The sequence below is a fragment of the Meles meles genome, chromosome 4 (genome assembly GCF_922984935.1).
Source record: "Meles meles chromosome 4, mMelMel3.1 paternal haplotype, whole genome shotgun sequence".
Lineage (NCBI taxonomy): Eukaryota > Metazoa > Chordata > Mammalia > Carnivora > Mustelidae > Meles > Meles meles.
This window is the reverse complement of record NC_060069.1, coordinates 89,955,582-89,979,165: the sequence shown is the minus strand read 5'-3', so window position 1 is coordinate 89,979,165 and position 23,584 is coordinate 89,955,582. Positions and strand designations below refer to the sequence as shown.

The 23,584-nt window shown below is 34.1% G+C and overlaps 1 long non-coding RNA gene across 1 annotated transcript; it reads left to right on the top strand.

Moving 5' to 3' along the window:
- The first annotated feature begins 1,363 nt into the window (after positions 1-1,363).
- On the top strand, positions 1,364-21,998 carry LOC123939771. Its single transcript, XR_006817973.1, has 3 exons — positions 1,364-1,486; positions 19,369-19,492; positions 21,885-21,998. It is a non-coding gene; the product is annotated as an uncharacterized LOC123939771 (long non-coding RNA).
- Positions 21,999-23,584: the final 1,586 nt, after the last annotated feature.

Here is a 23,584-nt window from a genome sequence, read left to right as displayed (position 1 = left end):
GTCTGCCTAGCTCTAAAGCTCATGCTCTTTCAGATGAGTAATGATGTGCCCAGGGAAAAACAGGGAGACACTACTCATGACTGAAGGAACAAAAGTGAACATGGACCCAGGAATTCTGCCACAAGTGAGAGGAGTGATTAACGCCATGTGACTAGAGCAGAGAAGGTGATGGGAATACTAGCTAAAAATACATTTGGGGAAAGTCAGTTGGTACTGGATTGAGAAGATGCGTTTTAATCATTAGCAAGTAATCTGACTTAAAATTCTGTAATCCCAGGGCACCTGGATGTCTCAGTTGATTAGCGCCTGCCTTCAGCTCAGGTCAGGATCCCTGGGTCCTGGGATCGAGCCCCACATTGGGCTCCCTGCTCGGCGGGAAACTTGTTTCTCTCTCTCCCACTCCCCCTGCTTGTGTTCCCTCTCTTGCTGTGTGTCTCTCTGTCAAATAAATAAATAAAATCTTAAAAAAAAAAGAACAAAAAAAACCCCAGCTTTCTTATGAAAGTAAGTTGGACTAGTACTGATATTTGGGATAGTGCATCCTAAGTTCATTCCCATTTGGAAATAAAGAAACAACTACTCTTTGAGGTATAGGTCTTTTGGTCATGAACTCATGGGATCTAAAGCCATATATCACTTCTAGACTAGAGAATTAAAACTGCACTAAGTTGAAATGGAATTTTCTCTAATAAGAGAAATTGTGAGCTAATTATGAGCTACTAAGCTCAGTGCCATAGAGTAACTTAAGAACGAAAAGCTTAAGAGAGCTCATAATTAAAATGATGATCTAAAAATTCTGATAGATAAGAAAATCTCCAACCTTGTTTTTTGTTTTCAGTTCTTGAACTCAGACACTATTTGCTTTCCTTCCATTTCCTTACCCGACCTCCAGGCCTGTTTTTCCAGGTGTGTTCGTGTATGAAGTGTGTTGACCTCTTATTATGTAGATAGTAGGCTAAAATAAAGTAACATGCATTCTCATTTAATCCTTACAGTCATCCTGTAATGTACAAGAGGGTTTGCTCCTTATTTTATTGGATGGAGAATTTTATGCAGATATTCTGATTTACCTCTGCAAGTGAGGAACAAAAAATTCAAATAGTCATATCTAAGTTTATCTTTTATGTGTCATCTATGTGGTAGTACATCTGGCATCAGGCGAATGACTGTAGCGCGGCTGGTTGTGGTGAGTACACAGCTGTACACCCCGGTCTCCCTGCAGGCAGGTGTGACCAGATGACTGAGCTCTGCTGTAGGTGGAGGAAGTATGAGAGGATGGATGGTGTGCCATTTTTAGGCCAAAGCTTTTAGGAAGTGGGTAATCTACACTCCATGTTCTTTTCCACTTTTTCCAACAGGGTGAAGATTACAACAAAGCCTTTCAAGATACTGGAGCCACAAGGCAGAAGAAGCCTTTGTTGCTAAGGAGAAAATCTGTCCACAGACCAAGGAGCTCCTGCAACACTTCCTCTTGTGTGTGACTCTGGTACTGTTTGAACTTACTTGTTAAGGCAGTAGTATTATAGTAATGTATGCTTATTTTCATTGTTTCCTTGCTTCCTTTCCCCAGACGTTATCACATATTCTGTTAGGACCTCTTAACTCTCTTCCTGTTGATGTAACATAGAAGATACAGGTTTCTATTTGTTATTAGAGTAGATGATGTTCTTATTATCTTTCTTCCACAAAACTTTCCATAAGTTTTGACACATGCTATTTATAATGATTATGAAATAATGCTACTTTATGGTTATCCCTACTTTGAAAAAAGAGGTGAAAAGTTTACTATGTCTTAACCATTTTGTTGAAAGGTTGCTGATAGCCTTTTCAGTACATATAATTAAGAATGCAAAATGAAGATTCAGACTAAGACACATATTTTGTAAAGATACCATATGTGTAAATGGTTAGTTTACTATTTGGTCATTTAAAGAAAATGTGGTGCTTTTCACCAGTTGCAAGCTATGAAATAAACACAATGTATGAGTAAATTGGGATTTTATTCCTTAAGTGACACTAGCTGTATGACCTTGACCAAGTCCCTTACTTTCAGTCAAACTTAGCTTCAAAAATATGGAAACATTGATAACACTTACTCAGTGTTATCTCTGTATCCAAAAATGGCCTTGGTGCTCTCCATGTATTAATTCATTTAATCTTTAGTACAACACTATGAGATAATACTACTTTGGCCCCATTTTACAAGAGGGAAACAGAAGAACATATATTAGAATTATTTGACAATAACCACTGAGCTAATTGGTAGCAAACTGGAGCTTTGAATTGTCAGTCTGTCTCCTGAGTAAATATTATTAATCAGTTTATTAGTGCTTTTCAAGCAGGAGTTCATCAGAATCATCTGGAAAGCTGTTATAAAACACAGATTTCTGGGTCTCACCCTCAGATTTTCTGATGTAGTAGGTCTAGGGTAGTACCTGAGAATTGCACTTCCGACTAGTTCCCAAGTGACGCTGCAGCTACGGACCCAGGTGCCACAGGGTGAGAAGCATTCTCAGAATTTTGTATTTAAAAACATAAGCGAAGGGTGAAGTTCCTGGGTGACTCAGTTAAGTGTCCCACTCTTGACTTCAGCTCAAGTCATGATCTCAGGGTCATGGGATTGAGCTCTGCGTCAGGCTCTGCACTGCGTGTGGAGCCTGCTCACGATTCTCTCTCTCCCTCTCCCTATGAGGCTCCCCCTTCTCTTAAAAAAAGACAACAAATGGTTGAAGGTCTATCAAAATGGTTTTTTGTCTTTTTCTTTAGAGTCATGAAATACTTTAAATGAATTATAAATGAAAGAAGAATTGTCTTATTTGAGCTAGAAAGTATAGTAATTATGTGATGAATCATTTTCTTGGCTGATTACCATTTGAATCACACTAGTATTTTACATTTTATGTTCATCTTTGGAAACACTTTAATTCTGGTTTATATGCAAATTTATGTGGTCAGTTTTTAGTACTTGACACCTTGTTCTATTTTTTAAAGTTTTCTTGGGGGAAAAAAAAAAAAACACTTTCCCCCCAACAGCTTATACTGTGTGGCTATCTGACAAATTCTGTTTATAGTCTTTGAATTAAATTTTGAATATCATGTTTAGTTTTCCTTGGATGTTCATTATAAAATCAAAGATGAATTTTTGAAGAGTTTAAAAGGAGATATAGAAAGTAGAGATAGAAAGCAATACCAAAAACATGTGAGAAAAAAACATGAAAAATAAATTAAGAGAATCTGTATAGAGGAACACATTTTAAAAATATAAATATACATAAATTTAAAAATTGGTCATATATGCATGTATACATATATATAGGTGTATATACACACATATATAGTGATTTAGTGCACAACATGCTTTCATGTATTGAAGCTGCCATGTAAATTGTAGAACATTTTATATTGGGTCTTTTTCATTAGTTCTATTATAAGTTTTAGTTTACTTTCCACTGAGAAACTTTGATCCCTATTGCCTTACGTTACAAATGAGTAACTCTGAATTGAAACTGATGAAATAGAGACATTAAAGCTTGTTGATTTTTCTAATGTTAAGAGTTTCTGTTTTAAGAATCCAAGAAGAACGTTCCTTAGGATCCTTTGTCTTCCAAAGCATCTGTGGCTTTGGAATCAGGCACAGGGAGAGAAATTCTCAAATAGGAGAAGGATGTGGGTTAGAATGGTCAAGAAAGAAAAAAAAAAGAATTAAAAAGTAAAATAAGTGAAAGGACCATGTCCTAATTAAAACCACTTTTCTATCTTTCAAAATCCCCCAAATGCACATAGATGAAAGCAGGGCTGCTTGTTTTATTAGTTGCCTAGCCAATCAATACCATCCTGGAAGCAACAACTGTATAAACACAAAGCCTCCAGCAAAGGCTTTGTAGAGCCACCTGCACTCTGATCTAAACTGAACCCGAGTGACATTTCAAACATTCTCATGAGAAGTTTTCTGCTTTCTCAGGATACGACATTCCACATTGCCCGTAAGTTTATTGAAGTATGTTCAGCAGCATTTTCTTATTCTGGTATGTCTAGTACAGTGTTTTCCAATCATAGCTGGAAAAAAGCTTCAGTCTTGATACTGAACATAGAAAGTTCAGCTAAAAGGCTGTACTCTTTTCAAAGAACATGTAAGGAATTGCGTCTGCCCTGATGATTACTATTGCATGTGTTCCTAATCAGTATCATTATTTTTTTAATTTTTTTCCACATTAAGATAGCAACTAACAAAGTTGTATTTTGTCATGACGTTTATCTTCTTGTGTACTACCAGAGTCAGGCAAAATAGGTACTATAGAAACTCAAACCGAAGTGTCCTTAAAATAATTAGTACAAACTTCCAGAGTATGTTCTTTGAGCAAATCTAAAGCATTATCTGCTTGTTATTGCCAAATAGCTTCGTGTGATTGGAACTTTTAGTTAAAATTTGTTTATAGTTTTAAAGATAAAAATAGTTAACACTTAATAACACTTTCTCTTTGCCAAATATTGTGGCAAGATTTTACTCATTGACTTACTTAAGTTTTATTATTTTATCATTACTTGTTTTACTATTTTTTATTACTTAAATTTTATTCATTGACTTACTTTGCTAACAGAGCAAAGTAAGTATTGTCATGATTTTATGAGGAAAGTTAGAAAAGTTAAGCAACCTTCCTCAAATCCTACCATCAATAGGTGTCTGAGCTAGAACTTGAATAGGATATTTTTACACTCACTGCTAATTTCAGTAGCTACACACTAACAGTTGAGTTTATGGTCTATTTATTGAATTTTGGTCTTTTTTACTTAAGATAAATTGTGTGGTAATTATCTATTTGTAGTACTTTAAAAAAATCCATAACCGTTAATTAAAATAAAATCAACTAAAAATAAAACTTAAAGGAAATCCAGCCATCAATTAAAATAAAATACAACAGTAATTGTATACATTTAAGCATTTTAATTGCCATAACTACCCTTATATTTGAGGCCACTAAGATTTCGTTATATATAAAATAAAATATCTCAATTAAAATACATTTTAGTTATTATCTTCATAAAACTTACAGTTTTACTTGTATATTAGTGAAGTGGGTATGCATTAAAGAAAATATTAGTTAATTGAATTTACTGGGTATCAGATTAATTCATTGATTGTTAATCCATTAGTGATGAATGAATTAACTGATTTATTAATTCACTTATAAGCATAGGAAACATGGCGATAAACATGATAGGTTCAAACCTCTCTTCTATAGAGTTTATATCCTAGCAGAGGACATATATGTGACAGCAACCAACTAGAGAAATAATTATTTAATTAAATTTGATGTTAACAGGTAGAAGTGCAGAAAGCTTAGAAAGCATTGACCCCAATACCTGACCTGGGGTGGAGAAGGGGTCTGGAAAACTTCTGAGGGAATGATAGTAAACTAAAATATGGATGATGAAGAGGATTTAGTTGGTAAAGGGAGAAAGATAAATTCTTAATTCTCTTCATAAATATGTACCTATATTATTATCATCATGAAAGGCCCAAGTTTTGTGGGAAAAACAGGAAGCTCATAATATTTGGGGGAAGGAGCTTCTTAAGAAAAAGACAAGAAGATTGTCCTTTTATGAAATTTTACAGAAATAAAAGACTTTATGACCACATGTGAAGGCCCTCCCCAGGGCCTCAAAAGGAGTCCATTGGTCCTTTTGAGGGGTGCTGAGGCTTAACCTTCATTTTCTTATGCTAATTTTACCTTAGGTGACTGTCCCATTTTATAGATGACGAAACATAAGGCAGTAAGTGACTACATCTGTATTCCAATACGGGTCTTTCTGTTTCCCAAAGAATTGTTTCTAACAACTCTATCATACTTTGTCAGACATTTCATTAGCAAAACCAGAAATTATATGAGAAGCTTAGGCATGGCAGTGGATATATTTTATACATTTCTTTGTTCACCTCAGCATAGCTCAAACAAATGGAGTAAAATATGTATGTTAAACTCAGTAAATTTTAAAAAGTTTGTGTCCTTGAATATAATACATTTTCTGTAACAATGAGAAATGGTAAAAAGGGCTCAGGGTGAGGGATGTACCAGGGAAGGGTGGGTGTTGGAAGAGGCCTTGAGAGAGGAATCTTGCCAGACAAACATGAACAGTTTCCTTGAATTCACAGAAACAAACACCCTCTTTCATCCTGAACAATTCTTTGGTACTGTGGATCCAGGAAGAATAACTAGAAAATTATCCTACCCTTTCTTTGGGAAGCTGGTGATGATCTGAAATAAGACAGATCATGAACCATGTGTAAATGAACTTCCTCACCTTCAGTCTACTTTAAAAACACTAAATAGGAATCTGTGTATGGTTAATGATATATCTGATTTATACATGAATATTTCAAGAAATTCTTTCAAACAGTACAGCGTACTTTTTACTTCTATCCAGTCTCCAATTCACTTTAACTATTTTCTGGTGACTGAACTTCTTTTAACTACGGGCAAGGGTTTCCATTTCACTTATTGAAAGAGAGGCTCAGAGTATCAATGCTAGAATGCTAATTAATAATGTATTTTAGCTAGAGCTCATTTACCTTAATCAGAGATAGTAGATTCTGTCTGGATTGAATCAATCTAGAAGAATGTTTCAAGGAAAAGGACCAAACTTGGCTGACCCTGAAGCTTGAAGCAGGACAGGAACTCAGAGAGATGAATGTGATACAATGAAATCTCACATTCCATGATTCACAATCATACCAGGAGTTTTTCATGGTAGTTTACATACTGTGTACACAAACATACTATGTGTAGATATTTTTGTCAAGCATGAAAATAGATGTGAGTTGTTAGGTTGAAAATCTTTTGAGTCTCACAAATATAGGTAGGCTGCTACAGGTTCTTTATGGAGTCTTCTCTCGCCTCCTCTTTTTAAAATTTTTATTTATTTTAAAGGCTTCATTTATTTACTTGACACAGAGAGAGAGAGTGAGTGGGAGGGAGAGGGAGAGAGAATCTGAAGCATACTCCGTGCTGAGCAGAGTCTACGTAGGGCTCAATGCCACAACCATGAGACCATGATCTGAGCAGAAACCAAGAATTGGGCACTTAATCAACTGAGCTACCCAGGTGCTCCCCTTTTCCCCCCTTTTAAAACAGTCCATCCTACTTAGATGAAACTTATCCCCAGATGATATATATGAAGAACAATCACCTTCATATTCAGTATGACCAGAAAATCTAACCCAAAATAAATAAAGATGAATCCACACTTACACAAGTGCTGGTAAATTTAAAGAACACCAAAGAAAATGGGAAGATTATAAAAAATCCCAGAGTGAAAAGAGAACTCACCTACAGAAGAATAGTAATTAGAATGAAGCATGATCTCTCAGCAGCAACTCTGGAAGCTAGAATACAGAAGAATATATCTTGAAAGAGCTGAGAGAAAATAACCATCAACCCCAATTTCTAGCAAAAACACCTTTCAAGATATTTTCAGAAAAATCAAATATTTCCAGAAAACCAAGATTTTTCAAAAAATATCAAGATATTTTCAGAAAAAAAAAAAAAAAAAAACCATTCACTACTGAAAGACTCTCATTTAAAAAAAAATTTCTAAGAGATATTTTTAGGAAGAAGAGATTGAGTTTACATGCAAAAAGGAATGGTGAATGAAGATAACTAAGACTGGCTGACAAAACAATAATGATTTCCATACATAATATATAATTATAACATAAATTAATGCCCTGTTTCCAAAAAGTTTTTCAGTTTATTAGACCTCCAATATATTGATGCTGATACTTTTTCACTGCTCTCTTCTTACTTCCATAGCTTAATCATTACAAATACTACTATGCAAATACTACTATGCATATACCCCTGTCTTTGGACTTCACTTATTTCTTTGCACTGTCGTAGCAAAGCCAGCATGTAATTTGACTCATCACCAACTCAATACCTGGATCTCTGCAGCTGAATTGTAGGAGAAAGACAAGGTACTATGCTGATTAAATTTGCTTTAAATTAATGACAAAAAACTCAAGTGAGACTTAAATATTGCCTGGCAATCATAGTTTATTTCTATTTTCTATTCCTCTACCTCTATTTTCTATTCCTCTAACACTGTTTTAGCTATTACTTATTTTTCTCTATCTCTTCACATCTTTACCATCACCAACTAGTCTCATTCCCTATTGCTGACATTGCTTCCAATTTCTTTCTTTTTTTTTTTTTTTAAAGATCTTATTTATTTATTTGACAGACAGAGATCATAGGTAGGCAGAGAGGCAGGCAGAGAGAGAGGAAGCGAAGCAGGATCCCGGATGAGCAGAGAGCCCAACGCGGGGCTCGATCCCAGAACCCTGGTACCGTGACCTGAGCCAAAGGCAGAGGCTTTAACCCGCTGAGCCACCCAGGTGCCACAGACATTGCTTCCGGTTTCACTGGGAAAATCAAAGTATTTTATTTTTTAAAATTAATTCATTATTTTAAAGATCTATTTATTTGAGAGACAGAGAGAGAGAAAGAGAGAGAGGGAAGAGTGGAGGGGGAGGGTCAGAGGGAGAGAAACTTAAGCCGACTCTGCACTGAGTGCAGAGCCGGATATGGGGCTCAGTCTCACGACCCTGAGATCATGACCAGAGCCGGAAACAAGTCGAGTGCTTAACCAACTGTGCCATAGGGAGACCACACAAATCAAAGTATTTTAAAGAAAAATCTGTACACATATGTTTCATCCACAAACTGTCTTCTCACTTAGTCCTATCAATGGACTCTCTATACTCCTATCTGAAACCTCTTCTCCTCTTGTGTGTTAGGTCCCATCCGCTCAAGCTACACAGGGACAGCATTCCAACTAAATTCTTTTCTCTCTGTCCTACATGATCAGTTTTTCTCTTAACTGTGTTGTCCGATTGCATAGAAACATTCTCTCTCACACACAAACAGAAAGGAAAGGAAAGAAAACAACAAAAAAGCAAATCCGGACTTTGTTTCTTCTACCAACAATCACCTCATTTCTTTGCTTCCATTCGCAGCCAGTTTTTCTAAAGAACTTTCTGTATTTCATTCTCCAGTTCTTATGCACACCTTTTTTTTTTTTTTGCTTTTAAAACAGAAAAATGCTCTTATTATATGTGTATAGCTTGATTATTTTTCACAAACTGAACACACTTATGAAAATAGCACCCAGGACATAATAATACCTGCACCCCAGAGGCTTTCTTTATGCTCCCTTTGAGAAACAGTTGCCCTAAATTGTCATTTTTCCTGACTTCTAACACCATAGAGTTACTGCATTTACTTTCATTTTTATTTAAAAATTTTTTTTAAGCCGAACTCTTTCCAGCTTTATTGAAGATATTTTTCATAAACAATTGTGGTATTTCAGGCAGGACATGAGCAGACAGTCATTGACAGTATATAACAACTTTCAAACTCCCTTCTTCAATGGGCTATCAAAATCAGAAAGCTACTATAAACCCCAGTGAAGTCTTCAGGTGATGCTCTGAACAGGGAAAGTTTAGAGTGAGGTTTGACAGTTAATGTTTGGCATATTGCTCAACAACTTTTCACAAGATGACCCTGACTTTCAGGAAATGAAATGAAAATGTCAGAACTATCAATCTGAAGATCCCATAAGCTACAAAAGGAGCTCTTTTGAGGGATGTCATCTCCATGGTGACACTGCAAAGTCCAGATTGCCTGACACACTGGGAACCATTTTTGGGAGTCAAGTTCCAGCAGGTCTCTGAGCTTAAGGGAGTCAAGTCTATGTTGAAGATAGAGGGAGAAGAGGATATAAAAAATGAATTTTAGTTTGTCCACACCCTAAGACATCTGTGCCAAAGTAGCTGACGTATGTCAAAATCAAGGAATCCCTCCTCCTGGGTACCAAGAGGAAGTTTCTCAAAACTAGAAGAGAAAGGTGTTTTTCCCCACCGTATCACTCTAGCTTCCGAGATACTGTTAGTGACATCTGCTCTTCCCCACAAACAACAATGAAGTGTCCTGTGTGCTAATGTCATAGCTTTAAAAAAAAAAAAAGGAAAACAAAATTCTGCATTAAAAAAATATATTTTATTTATTTATGAGAGAAGAAGAGAGAGAGCAATGGGGAGGAGCAGAGGGAGTGGTGCAAGGAGACTCCACACTGAGCACAGAACCCGAGGCGAGGCTCATCTCAGGACTCTGAGATCATGACGTGAGACAAAACCAAGAGTCTGGTGTCTACCTGACTGAGCCATGCAGGCACACCCAAATTCTGCAATTTTATTAGATTGATTAAAAAAATAGAATTTCTGACCTGTACAGTCACCAGAAGTACAGTTAACAAAAATGCACACACTTCATTTGGCATCTCCTACTTTTCTTTCTAAAAGTAGAGTTACTCTTTTGTATCTGCCTTTGCTTGCTTAAATTGTGACATATACATTTTAAAATCCACAAAGTGTCATTTAAATAAGATGCAATGCGACCCTTGTTGTTAGTCTTCCACCAAAAGCGTTCTCATCAAGTCATACATAATCCCACATTGCTCAATTCATTAGTCAAATATCACCATATCTGACCCTCTGATCTTTCTTTTATTTTGTATGTGTTCTTCTTCATTTTCCTGACAGAATACTTCTGTCTTGCAGTTTTCCTCCTTCCTTCTGTCTCTTTTTTGCTGGTTCCTTCTCTTCTCAATTTTCCCTCATTGTTGATGTGCCCCAGGGTTCATTTCTTGGTCTTCTTTTTCCTCTAACTCATTCACTTCCCTGTTGATTTCATGGTTCTAAAAAACATCAGAGTGATATTGACTCCCAGATTCATATCTCAGGCCCAGAGTTTTCCCCTGAAATCCAGATTTGTATATGCAGTGATGTACCCAACAGCTTCACTTGGATGCCCAATAGGTATACTAAACCCAATAGCTACAAAATTGAGTTCGATTTTTATTCTCCACAACCTGATTCACCTAAAATGTTCATTCTTCCAGGTGCTTAAAGTCAAATACTTGGAATTATCCTTGACTTTTTGTCTCACAACATATCTAAGCTGTCAGCAAATTTGTTCACCTTATAAAAAATATGTGGAAGAACACAGACTATTTCTTTTATTATTATTTTCTAATTAACATCCATTGTTATATTAATTTCAGGTGTACATTTAGTGATTCAACAATTCTATACATTACTCAGTGCTCATCACAATATTAAATCTCTTTCACCAATTTCACTCATTCCCTCACCTACCACCCCTCTGGTACCCATCAGTTTGTTTTCTATCTTAAAGGGTCTGTTTTTTGGTTTGTTTCTTTTTTTCTTTATTCTTTGTTTTGTTTCTTAAATTCCACATGTGAGTGAAATCATATGGTATTTATCTTTTTCTGATTTATTTCATTTAGTGTTACACCCTCTAGGTCCATCCATGTTGTCACAAAGAGCTTGATTTCATTTTTTATGGCTGAGTAATATTCATATATATATATATATATATATATATATATGCCTCATTTTCTTTATCCATTCATCTGCCCATGGGTACTTAGGCTGCTTCCATAATTTGGCTATTGTAAATAATGCTGCAATAAACATAGAGGGGCATTTATTCTTTCAAATTAGTGTTTTTTGTATTCTTTGGGTAAATACTCATTAGCAGAACCACTGGATCATAGGTAATTCTATTTTTAACTTTTTGAGGAACCTCCACTTGTTCTCCACAGTGGCTGCACCAGTTTGCATTGCCATCAATAGAGAACAAGGGTTCCTCTTTCTCCACATCTTCCCCAACACTTGTTGCTTCTTATATTTTAGACTTTAGTCTTACTGACAAGTGAGGTGACATTTCACTGTAGTTTTGATTTGTATTTCCCTGATGATCAGTGATGAACATTGTTTCATGTGTCTGTGGGCTATCTGCATGTCTTCTTTGGAGAAATGTCTGTTCGTGTCTTCTGTTCATTTTTTAACTCGGTTATTTGTTTATTTGGTATTGAGTTGTAGGAGTTCTTTACATATTTTGTATATTAACCCTTTATCAGATGTCATTTGCCAATACCTTCTCCTAAGAGAAGACAACCGAAAGGTTGTCTTTTAGTTTTATTGATTGTTTCCTTTGTTGTGCAGAAGTTTTTTTATTTTTATGTCGTCCGAAAATTTTGGCATATTTAGAAAAACACGGCTATAGCTGATGTCAGAGAAATTATTTCCTATTCTTTCTTCTAGGATTTTATGGATTCAGGTCTCATTTTTAGGCCTTTAAACAATTTAGGGTTTATTTTTGTGTGTGGTGTGAGAAACTGGTCCATTAAGGTTTTTGCACGTTGCTGTCCAGTTTTCCCAACACCATTTGTTGGAGAGACTATCTGTTCCCCACTACATATTCTTCCTCCTTTGTTAAAATATTAATTGACCATACAAGCTTTGGTTTATTTCTGAGCTCTCTATTCTGCTCATTGATCTAGGTGTCTATTTTTGTGCAAGTACCATACTATTTTGATTTCTACAGCTTTGTAGTAGATCTTGAAATCCGGGATTGTTATGCGTCCAGTTTTGTTCTTCTTTTTAAAGATTGCTTGGCTATTTCGGGTATTTTGTGATTTCATATAATTTTAGGGTTATTTGTTCTCGTTCTGTGAAAAGTGCTATTCAGTTTTTTTGATAGATATTGCATTAAATCTGTGGAATGCTTTGGGTAGTATGGTCCTTTTAACAATATTTGTTTTCCTAATCCATGAACATGGAATATCCATTTATTTGTGTTGTCTTCAACTTCCTTAATCAGTGTTTTATATATTTCAGAGTACAGGTCTTTCACATCTTTGGTTAAGTTTATCTTTAGATAGTTTATTATTTTTGGTGCAATTGTTAATGGGATTGTTTTCAAATTTCTCTTTCTGCTGGCTGCTTCAGAAATGCAAAGGGTTTCCGTATATTGACTTTGTATCCTGCAACCTTTTTTGATTACTGATTCAGTTTCGTTGCTGGCAATTAGTGTGCTCAGATTTTTTATGTCTTCTTAATTCAATTTTAGGAGATTATATGTTTTTAGGAATTTATCCATTTCTTTTGGGTTGTCCAATTTGTTGACATATAATTTTTATAGTTTTCTCTTATAATCTTTTCTATTTCTGTAGGGTTGGTTCTCCTCCTTGATTTCTGGTTTTGTTTGAGTCCTCTCTTTTTATCAGTCTGGCTAAAGGCTTATCAATTTTGTTAATCTTTTTAAAGAACTAGATGCTTGTTTCATTAATTTGTTCTATTGATTTTTAAAAAATTTCTAGTTTGTTATTTTTGCTCCAATCTTTATTATTTCCTTTGTTCTATTGGTTTTGAGTTTTTACGCTGCTGTTCTTTTTCTAGCTCCATCATGTTGTTTATATGAGATTTTTCTTGCTTCTTGAAGTAGGCTTATTTTGCTATAAACTTTCCTCTTTGAGCTGCTTTTGCTACATCCCAAAGATTTTGAACCATTGTGTTTTTGTTTTCATTTGTCTCCAGGCATTTAAAAAGTTTCCTCTTTGATTTCATGGTTGACCCTTTCATTGTTTAGTAGCATGTTATTAGGTGTTTACAAACTTGGGATTTTATATCTTTCTATTGAATTGACTCTTCAAATTTTAAAATGTCCCTTCTAATCTCCAATAATACTTTTGCCTTAAAGTCGTTTTCTGATATTTTATAGGCTTTTTTGGGGGGGGAGGTGTCAGCATATACATGGTATATATTTTCAAAACTTTACACTTAAAATTTCTGTGATTTTATTTTTAAAGTGTATCTCTTATAAGAAAAATAGTTATTTTTATAGACTTTTCTTGTGAGTAGCTCCTCCATTCACATTTTATGTAATTTCTTTTCTAATTGGGTTTAAATCTACTACTTACTATTTATTTTTCTTGTTTTTTTTCCCTCCTTCCTGTCCCTTTTTGAATAAAGCTTGTTTTTTAAAAAATTATGTCATTTCCCCTTCCATGTGCTTGTTAATCATATAATCTTTTATTCTTTCCTGTGATTTTTCTAGAGCTGCACTGTTCAATACAGTAAATGCTCGACACATGCAGCAATTTAAATTAAATAATTTTAAAATTTCAGTTCCTCCATCACACTTGCCACAATTCATGTGCTCAATAAGTCACATGTGGCTAATGACTGTAAAATAGGACAGCACAGATTATGAAGCACATCTATTATTGCAGAAGTTCTATTCAGTAGTGCTGCACTAGGGATTTCAGCATGCATTCTAGACTCATTACAGTTTACCTTAAATTAGTACTATTTCCATTTCCTGGATAATGCAAGAACGCTACAAAACTTTAACTCTATTTAACCCCTTCCTGCATTTGAGGTGTTATTCCATAAAGTTGAATTATTTCAATATTTTATCCCCATGTGACTTTGAATTTTAAAGTCAATGTTTATTTAGAGTTTCTCAAATATCTTTCCTGTTGTTTTTTATTCCTTTCTAGATAATTGTGCTATTTTTCTGGGATAATATCTTTTCCACTTGAAGAATTCTCACTAGTATTTCTTTTTTTTTCAAAACTGGTAATAACCATTTTCAGTTTATTTTTGACTGAAAAATATCTTTATTTTTTTTTTTCTGAGGGTTGGTGAAGTGTAACTTCTAATATGTCAATTATATTCTTATAGCACCTGAACTATTGCTATATTGTCTTCTGGTTTCCATTTTATCTATTGAAAATTGGTTGTCACTATTTTATTTTTTAAGAATCTGTTTTTATAGCTTTTCCCCCTCCCTTCTCTTTAATTTTCAGCACTTTTACTATAATATAATAATTACTATAATGCCACCCTTTGGTGGCATTTTTTGTAGATATTTTCCTGATGTTTGCAGATATCTTGAAGCTCAGGTGTGATGTCTATTTTCACAATTGGGAAATTCTCAGCCGTATTTTTTTTCAAATATATCTTTACTCCATTCTCTCTTTCCTCTTCTTTTGTGACTTCAATTAAATGTAATTCTATTTCCCATTTCCCATATATGCTTTCTTCTCTTTCTATTTCTAAATTTCTATCCTCTTTTCTTTCCATGCTTCATTCTACATGTTTTTCTACTGATATATCTCTAACATGACTAATCTGTTACTAAGTCCATTCATAGAAATTTTACTATTGATCTTTTTCTTTCAATTTTATAGTTTCAATGTAATATTTTTAATAGTAGTCTGTGTTGTGATAAAATTGGGCCTAAGGCCTAAATGTGTTCCCACCTTGCTTCTGCAAGTCAAGGAAAGGGGAAGGAGTTAGTGTGCCTAACAGAACTGCATTCTCTGACACTTTTTCTTTTCTCATTGAAGATGATAATCTCTATGTCTGGTAAAATGTGTTAACTAATATATTGAAATGTTGCTTGATGCTACTGGAGGGAGACATTAAAATAGCAATGAGTATTTTTTAATCTACTCTCAGTCTTCTAACATTCAACATTGGGAGCTGTATCACTACGGGCAATTACAAAAACTGCTTCTAACTGCCCAATTCTAAAGATATGACTGTCATTTCTGCTGCTTTGCCCAGACTAAATGACCTTAATTCAGAATATTCTGATGTTCTCCTGATGTTCCTAAGACTAGAGTTGTTCTTTTTTTAGAGTAAGATTTATTGAGGTATAATTTACATACAGTATAATTCGCTCATTTTAGTGTACAATTCTATGAGTTTTGACAAATGCACATCACTGTGTGACTGTCACTAAAATCAAGATATAGAATAGCTCCACCACATACAAAAATTCCTTCTGCTTATTTGTAGTCAAATTTTCTCTCAGCTCCAGCTCCTGGAAAACATTGACCTATTTTTTTGTCCTTATAGTTTTACCTTTTAGATAATGTCATAAAAATAGAATCATACATTATATAGACTTTTGAATCTGCTTCTTTCATTAAGCATAATGCATTTGATATTCATCTATGTTGCTGGGGTATTAGTAGTTTGTTCCTTTCAGCCTAGAGTTTAAATGATATAATCAGCAACTGTCTCTTATCGAACTCTTTGAAAGTTGATTTATAAGTTGGGAGTATATAAATACCTACTTTCAAATCCCTGAGCATAACATCTGTCTGTTTCATTGGAAATTCACAAGGAGAACAAAAATTTAGGAAAAGCAATAAATTAAACTAATTAAGCAACCCAAATTTGAAGAATCTAAATATGCTCATTCTATACCTTCTCAAGTTAAAAATAATGCCTTTATAGGTCTAGACTGTGAGTATACAATCTACAACAAGCATCTGGATCTGCCAGGAATATTTGTATTCTCTCCTGCTTTCAGGAAAAATTTAGGTTAGATGATTGAAAATTAAACATTTATCTGATTAATTGTTGTTTTAATAAATATAGAAGGACTTAAGCATTCATTATTCTTTATAAAGTATTGCTGTTATTTTATCCCTCAATCTCATATTGTCTGGTGATAAGAATATACAATCTCAGTCATATGACAGTATTTTATTAAATTTTAATTTGACCATACCTTTTAGTGTAATAAATAGACAGTAGAGTTTCAACTGTAATACCATGCATGTATCTTTTTTCCAATTGTGTTTTATTTTTATTGATCCCATCACATCAAGTATATGATATTGAGGTATGTTTCATCCCTACTAATTGTAACAGGGTTATTCAAATGCATTAACCAGACAGTGCCTGCACATTATATTTGAAGTGAAAAAACTGCATTGTCTTATGTTTTAATGGAATTTCAGAATTTTTTATGCTTTCTGTGTTGTGGAATTAATTATACGATTATAAAATTTTTTCTCCTTAGAAGCAAGATTTTATCATTTGAGTGAAGAACTCAAAGAGCTCAAGTAGAGAATGATAGGATATTTTAAAAGGAAATCTATATATAAGAATTTTCCTACCACGATGAGATATACCGAAAAACAAAACCCTTTGAGTGGTCCCATCACACAGTTGTTATCACACCATTTTGCAAAAGCATCTCTCCCTTTTGTCCCCTTGCTGACAAGCCTTGTATATTTTATTTGTATGCAAGTGAATGGCAGTTTATTGTGTCCCAGAGGACAGGGTATTAATGATCATTTGCTTCCTGCTGTGGGGCCTGTCATAATTTTGTAGGCAGAAGAGTGACAGAAGTAACGGCCAATCAGTATGCTAATACTGCCCGAGAATGGGTAGTTAGTCCATTTTAACCAAAGGGTTTTTTTGGCCAAATCCTTAGGTAATTTTCATTAAAAAATGCAATTTTTGATAGCATTGCAAATTGCTACATGGAGCCAGTTGAAGAAACCATATATTTCTTTTGTGTGGCAGTCCGACTTCTGTCTCAGCAGGTGCCTTCTAGGGAAAAAAAGAAAGACTTCTAATGTGAAAGCCCATTTTGGTCAGCAAGAATCAATCACTAAAACATTCAGCAATTTGTTATATCAATATCTTAACATGGAGAATTCTTTGCAGTATACAGAAATTAAATCTAGTCTCTGATAAGTAAATAAAAGGCAGAATCTTTAAAAAAAATTAGTTGAAAGCCAAATGTAAAAAATCCTGCAGATTTATACAGTGTGATGTCATTCATTTAACTCTTTATTCTTGTTTCTTCAATTTTAATGACATTTGTTTTTTTTAAAGGAAAAGATATGCCTAAAGATGTTTGCTTTCAATGATAGTATGTAAATATTCAAATATTTTAGTAGCCATTTTATAGCATACAACCTATAGTGAATGTACTGTTGACTAAGAAACCCTTTCTTAGAATGATTTCTGAGTGTTGGCACAGCACGTGAACACATGATTACAGAGGGGATTAGTGGATTAAGGTATAGACAGTTGGTGGCCTTAAGGCTACAGATAAAAGAGCTCCACTTTCTCTCCATGAAATCACATTTTATTTTTACCCACATACAAACAATGCCAGCTATGTAAACTAATAAAACAGAATTATTTTGAGACCACTATTTTCACTTAAATATGTTCATCATAGAAAACAAAACAATAATAAAAAACAATAACAATTTCACAGATGCATATATCTGCATGAAATACAAGGTAATATAATTTAACATCACAAATACGTTTGAGAAGCTCTGATTTACCCCTGGGGCTGGAGAAAGAATTTTTTTCTATATGTTAAGGTTTGAGCTTAGTTATTTCAAAATACAAACTTATTAGACTATGATGATGATCAATGCTATCACCAGAAAAATATGTTTATTATTTTTTAATAAAAATTAAGTAGATATTATATCAAATGCAATTTTACTTTTTGGAAAACAGAGAAACCTTGTTTGCTGCCTGCTGGTTTTTTTTTATATATGCAAATCTTTATACATTACAGAAAAACCTAGCTGCCTTCTACAATCCCATAAACGTTTTGCTGTTTTATGAGATGTTTGTAATAAATGTGATTGATGATTTTTTTTCACAATTGCCTATTAGAAATACACTATTTTGTGATTAAATACTTAGAGATAACTCAATTCCAAGTCATGAGATTACAGGCTATGAATTGACATGGATGCCAAAATACATGTTTAATCTAGTATTTAAATTTACTTGTATATTTATTTTAGATTGTATTTTTCCTAGTTTACAGAGATTTTGCATTTCAATCAATTGCAAACCTATCTAAAAAAATAGTGTGGCTTGGGGCAGGGAAATAGCTTTAAGCTGTGCACACATATAGTCACAAGGGTGAATAGCTATAATTATATTGGAGTGCATCCAAGAAATCAGCTATTCTGTTTACACTTACTGCTTCTTCAAATTTATGTGCACCTCCAGCAAACATACTGTAAATTGATTTTAATACTAAAAATTGTTGACCTTGGTATCATAGTTTATTGACTATTTTTCATGTTGTTGTTATCTTCCAAAAATTTAAAATTTAAGTAAACATTGATAATAATTTATTATAATGTCAAACTATAGCTTTCCTCTTTAAGAGTCAAAAAGCCCATTGACTTACTGTGGTAAAAGTCAACTCATGAAAACATAAAAATGAAGCCTTGTTCTAAAATCCTTTAAAATTAGAATGCTCTCCTGTGGACCACATTTAGAATGGACTGCTGAGGGGGTCTGTGGAGCTAGCCTGGAAGCAGAGTTGAGCCGCTGCCTAAGCATCCACTATAGGTTGGACTTATAAGAGAATGGGTAAAGACAAAATTTGAACTATTCTTGTTTTAGGTGATGGAAGAAGAAACGTCATATTTATCCAGGTATTTGCCAAAGTCCAATTTTACCATTTAGGCCTATGAAGCATTTCAAAGATGTTTTTTTCCTCCCTTTAATTTACCTGGAAAGAGAGGCATTATTCTCTCTTTCTGTGTTTAAGCCCAACAACAACTTCTGAATTTTCCTTGGGGTTACACTCCTTTGAATTTCATACATTTAGTATAACAAGGCAGGCCTAAAAATGTCTTCCGTCTTAGGTTTGTGATCCGACCCAGAAACCAAACTGGGAGCCCGAGGAAAGGAACATGGGGTAAGAAACAAGCCAGATGATGGTTTGGGCAGAAAGACTTCCGTGGCTCATCAAGATTCATCTTTCAACAGGTGCGGACACTGGGTTTGGACACCATAGCCATAATTAGTAATAATTTTTTTTCCAGTTTAAAAGGATATAGTTGATATATGACATAGTATATGTTTAAGGTATACGATGTGATGACTTGATATACATATATAGGAATGTTTACCACTATAAGGTTAGTTAACACCTCCTCTGCCTCACATAATTACCATTTTGTTATTGTCATTGTTATGGTGAGAACATGAAATCTTTATCCTCATAGCAACTTTCACACATACATTTCAGTATGGCAGTAATAAATTTTACTTCCCCATGGATTCAGCTGTTTTGCATAAAATTTTTTTTTTTTTGAGTCACTGAGCAGGAATGCCAGCAGCAGCAGCAGCCCAGATATTTGCAAAAGATTTCATGTTAACTATCTCTCCATTTCTCTTTACGTAACAGAAGATCATGCCCTTTGTTTCGTATTTACTAAGAGCATGTCCTTATCCACTATCATGGAAGAAGAGCTACCAGTCAGTTAATACGTCCTTCCCTCACCATAATCATTTATTCAAGATAATGTAATATTAGGGGTATCTACTTGGCTTGGATTTGAAGACTGTTCAGCCATTAATGAACTGAATAACTGGGGCAAGTTACTTAACCTCTTTTGGCATCAGTATCTTAATTTGCTACTCAGTAAAATAGTAGAATCTACATTGCAGGATTATTTTAAAGATTAAAGAAGCAAAAAAGCATATCTAGAATTTTAAACAAGATTTTTTACATATTATGTGCTATATAAACATTTGCTTTTAATAGTACTAAAATCCATTTATTCAGTCACTCATTTAGTCACTGAATCTATCCACCTTTCTACTGTATTATTAATTCATTCTGGCACTAAGCTAAGCTCTGCAGAGGGTTCTGTAATCCTCTGCAGTGCTTATGTCACTGAAGGTGGCTTATGTCACTGAAGAATCAGTTGTCTGATAGGAGAGGTAATACAAATGCCAATCTCTAACACATGATTAAAAGTGGTAGGTACTTAGACAATATTGTGGGCGTCTAGAGGAAGAAAAATAAACTACAATTTATTATGTCATAATGTCAGGCTCTATGCTAGGCACTTACATACATTACCTCATTAATCCACATCCTAGATGGGATGAAAAAAATTTTATCCTGCAAGTGATGATCAATGAGTCGAAAAGGACTGGTTGGTTTTGAATTTAAAGAGAAAGGAGAAAATCATTCCATTTTGAGAAGTGTGGATACACTGTAACACATAGGCCAGGACAGGGAAAAGACAAACAGCTCTGTTTGGTGAGAACAGAATTTGCAAGGAAAGAAATAGTGGCTGTGCCATCACCCAGAGGTTCTAGAATAATGTAAAGGAGACATTCCAATGTACCAGCAGTGTAAATTAGATTAGTATAATAGAAGACAGCAAATACCCCAAATAAAATAATACAGATATCTTTATACAATGTGTTTGATTATAAATATTTTCTGCCAAACTAAGTGTTGGGAAGGCAGTTAATAAATTTATCATTTTTATAAAAGTCTGATTTTTTAAAAAAAGTTTTTGTTGGGTTCTTGTTAGAAGACCATTATCTATGAATATTTCACATTTCTAATTTGAGAATAGTTGAACAAGGAGATATTCCAGATAGTAAAGTTTATAGACATCTGTCCTCCAGACATGGTTTAGGGTAGTAAAGATAGAAACATCTCTTCCACATCTCCAGAAAATATTTGCCAATATTACAGAGTGAAGATAACATTCCTCTTTCTCTGGGGGAGGGAGAGTTGAGAAAATCAATAGCAGCCCTATATATGATCAATTTCTTAATTTTTAAGTTTCCTCTTCTATAATCCCCCCCCTTGCATGTGCAAGTACCCTCTGGCCCCTAATACATTGTCCTTCAGGGATTGTAGCTTGGGAAACCAACACAAAATGTTGCTATGGCTGCTGCTTTTGCTTTCAGTAATAAGTGTTTGTGTCTGACCCATAGGTTTTATGTTTTCTGTATATAAAATATGTTAGCATGCCATACATTTATTTATATATATTACATATATATAACACATATATAGTATTTGTGTTATGTGTGTATGTATATTATATATATATATATATATATGAAAGTGACCTATTAGCTTATAAGTAGGGTACATTTTCAGACTCTTTACAGTTTCTGACCCGAACAGTTCTTGTGACAGAGACTGTATCACATATTATCTCGATCCGTTTCCTTCCCTCCCCAGCACTCAGCTAATCTGTGTTTTCTATCCCTTTCCATAGAGATGTGGCCTTGTAATGAAGTATTACCAGTGGAAGATACAGAAGAAATGGTATACCATTTCTGGGTTAAGAAAGTTAAGAACAAACAAGTTTTATCTATGCACTTTATCTTTTCCTTCCTGCAGACTCTGGAAACTTTGTTGAAGATGGAAGCATCTCAAGATGAAAGGGATCTGTGTCCTGACAGACCCTGTGGCGGGTACCATACCCCCTCTGACAACTATATTGGACTGTGGTATGATCAAACACTAAGTGTCAAGCTGCTAAAATCTTCTAATTGTTCGTTATAGAAGTTAATTTCCTTTGACTTTGAAGATTTGATTTTAAAAAATCTCATTGGTCTCCTTTGCAGAATACTAGAGAAAAATTCATTATTCTGTCACCTGGTAAGTAAAGAGAAAGGGCCACACATATACATTACTTTCATGTACCAAGTGCACTTTAGGGTAACTGAGTAGTTAATGAAGAAAAATTCCTCTTTTTAGATGTAATTTACTAATGTTAGATTTAGAATATTAAATGATATTAATGAGTTATAATTTATTTTTAGAGATATTATAATATATTTAAAAATAGTCCTAATGTAGGCTGTCTGTGTGACTCAGTAGGTTAACCATCTGCCTTTGGCTCACGTCATGATCCCAGCCCCACATTGGGAAGCAGAGAGTCTGCTTCTCCTTCTCCCTCTGCTTCTCATCCCCACTCATGCTCTCTATCTTTCTATCAAATCTTTTTTAAAAAAATAGTCCTTATGCTTAGCAATTAATATTGAAATGTTCATGGTTGGAAAAAAACAGCTTCTTTTAGTGAGCTAATTTTTCTATAAACTATAAATAAATACAAAACAAGAGTTCTCCAATAGGATAGTAAAGGGCTATATTAAACAAATTTTCTTTCTAAAGGTATATAAAAGCAAAACTGAAGAATTTCTTAAAATAAAATTTAGGAAACCATAACAAATAAAAATTTGAGTTTTAAAAATTAGAGTAACATGCAATTGAACATGCAAATGAAAAATGTAGAGAAAGAAGAAAAAATACAAAATGAAGCAGAAGACAGAGATTAAAATTAGAAAACAGGTAAAATGTAGAACAAATAAATTCAACTAGCTACTTGAAGTAACTGAAAAGACAAATTACTTGTTCACCCAAATAAAGATATAAACAGTGAAAAAAAAACAATTAAATAAAATTAGAAGAGAAGGCTAATAGCCATGAAAATAGGAAGCTAAAAGAGCAAAAAAAAACCAACAAAAAAAACCCCTTAAAACCCATAAGACCCTTGCGTATAAATACATCTAAAAAAGTTATACATACTGTATATATTATAAACATATATTTATTTCAGGAATGCAAGGTATTTCAATGTTCAGAAATATTGTTAAAAAAGAAAATTGGGGGCGCCTGGGTGGCTCAGTGGGTTCAAGCCTCTGCCTTCGGCTCAGGTCGTGAGGATCGAGCCCTGCATCAGGCTCTCTGCTTGGCAGGGAGCCTGCTTCCTCCTCTCTCTCTCTCTCTGCCTGCCTCTCTCCCTACTTGTGATCACTATCTGTCAAATAAATAAATAAAATCTTTAAAAAAATTGTAAATTATCAAAACTTACTTAGGGAGAAGATATTACCTATGAAAAGTTTAGAAAAGCAATTAAAGATTCTCAATTAAAAAAAATTAAAGTTACCAGGACCATATGGTATCAGATATGATCAACTCATTTACTGAAGCCATTATTACCTTTATACTGATGCTTGAGTAACTAGTAAAAACAAAACAAAACAAAACAAACCCACACCAAAACTATAGACCAGTCTCATTAATATAGGCACAAA